The 2,250-nt window shown below is 47.1% G+C and overlaps 1 non-coding gene across 1 annotated transcript; it reads right to left on the minus strand.

The window, feature by feature from the left end:
* Window positions 1–424: 424 nt before the first annotated feature.
* On the minus strand, window positions 425–497 carry trnav-uac (transfer RNA valine (anticodon UAC)). The gene has a single exon. It is a non-coding gene; the product is annotated as a tRNA-Val (tRNA).
* Between the last annotated feature and the right edge of the window lie 1,753 nt (window positions 498–2,250).

Raw genomic sequence — 2,250 nt, forward strand, 5'->3', positions numbered from 1 at the left:
TTGAGTTGTCAGGGGGCTGAATTAATTATTCTCATTTCCAGTAAACTCTGTCTTAAAGAGGCAGTCAATGGTTCTGCTCATACTATACCAGACTCTGTTGTGTTAAATCTTGTGCTTTATAGGTAAAATGTAAATGTCCATGATTGCACACACAAACTGTGAACAGTGAGCAGTGAATTTGTCCTCTGCATTTAACCCATCCAACACACCAGTAGTGAACACACACAGGAGCAGTGGGCAGCACAAGGGCGCACACACAGCCATGGATGTTGGTCCTGGGAATTGAACAGGCAACCCTCCGGTCACAAGCCCAGCTCGTAACCTTTAGACCACGGCTCCCCCAAAAAGATACCAGCAAAGGATGGTTGCAATCCATTGACCCCTGGGTTATGGGCCCAGCATGCTTCTGCTGCACCACGGCTACTGGTTCCACTGGGGCTCGAACCCAGGACCTTCTGCGTGTAAAGCAGACGTGATAACCACTACACCATAGAACCACTTAGGTACACAGGTACACAGAGAGGAGCCAGTGTATCAGCTGAGATCTGACACAGGCACACAGAGAAGGTCCATAGTTACACAGAGAGGAGGCCATGTATCAGCTGAAATGTGACACAGGTACACAGAGAGGAGGTAGTGCATCAGCTGAGATCTGACACAGGTACACAGAGAAGGTACACAGGTCCATAGACAAGGTACACAGGTACACAGAGAAGGTACACAAGTCCACAGAGAGGAGGCAGTGTCATGGCTGAGATGTGACACAGATGTGGGTTTAAGTGTCATAATGTTTCTCATTTCCCCCCGTTGTCACTCTTTGTCATTCTGTTCCATTCCTTTGATAACTCACCTCAGAGACTCCTTCCGGGCACTGATAGACTGTGGACACGTCCTGTGTTTTTTCACAGCGCGCTCAACAGCCCTGCATTAACGGAAGCTCAGCCATTTTGACAACGGCTGGACTGTGACTGTTTTCTAGAAGGTTCTCCGGCATCAGAGTTTCACAGACTGCTCCTTCCACAAAGGTGACAAGTCACGCTTCCTTCTGCGGTACGTCTACGATGTCACAGTTACGATCCGGCGATTTGTGCCGTGTTTGATATTACTGAGAGATAAGATTCTACTGTGTGATGAGGCGTCTTGCAGTGCTGTTGGAGCCTTGTGGCTTCTGTTGGTGGTGGTGTTGAGGTGGGGTGGTGGGTGGTGTTGCGACGGGACGGGGGAGGTGGGGGGGGGGGGGGGGGGGGGGGCGCAGCTCTGAGACCCAGCGCATGGAAACCGAGCAAGAGCAAGCAAGACTGATGTGACATTTCACTGAAGTGTAAAACATTCTGGGCTGTTGCTGGATTCGCTGTGGCTTTCTGATGTTAACACATTTTTAAAAAAAAGAAAGAAAAGAAATGGGACAGAGGTTTAAAATAGATGCCCCTCAATTCCTGCCCATTCTTATAAGATGAAACTAGTGTGAAGCTCCATTTGGAATCCACTCGCTGTAACTGCCTGTGTGGTTTTTTTTGTTGTTTTTTTTTTCCCTTTCCCTCTGATTTTGCACGTTGTGATTGGAGCCACGAGTCTCGCTCTGTCGTCTGCAGCTAGGACCAGGTTGGATTTCTATAAGAGTCTGTTAATACTGAAATGCATTACCTAAGGAAAACGCCACAGGACAGACTCTAACAAGACTAAAGAGATGAATTTCCTTCCACCGAAAAGAGCACTGGCAAATTGGTTTGCCCTTGTCAAATGTGTAAAAAAGTGTGTATGTGTGTGTCTGTGTGTGTGAGAGAGGGAGAGAAAGAGAGAGATTGAGTGTGTGTGTATGTGTGTGTGTGTGTGTGTGTGTGTATGTGAGCAGGAGAGTGGGAGAGATTGAGTGTGTGTGTGTGTGTGTGAGAGAGAGAGAGAGAGATAGCACCATCCAAAAGTTCACGTTAGCTGCGCTTCTTTCTCTCCCTCACCGTATTGCGGTGGGATTACAAGGTCCCACTAGCCACCCTGTGTCCTCTCTCCCCCAGCAGCAGTACTGGGTTACTGCCCAAGGATAAAGGCAGAAAATTGTACAGAAATGAGTCAGACAAATGTGTAGCTCTCTAACAAAAGGGGAGTCTCCTCTAATCTTCCCCAGTGCATTATTCCAGCTAGACTATATTCTTATGCTAGTACACTGACAAAAAGAGAGAGAAAGAGAGGGAGAAAAAAAAAAGATTTTTCACAATTTTGTCGAGTAATTAGATTTCTTTTTTAACACTTTTT

The sequence above is a fragment of the Chanos chanos genome, chromosome 2 (assembly GCF_902362185.1).
Source record: "Chanos chanos chromosome 2, fChaCha1.1, whole genome shotgun sequence".
Lineage (NCBI taxonomy): Eukaryota > Metazoa > Chordata > Actinopteri > Gonorynchiformes > Chanidae > Chanos > Chanos chanos.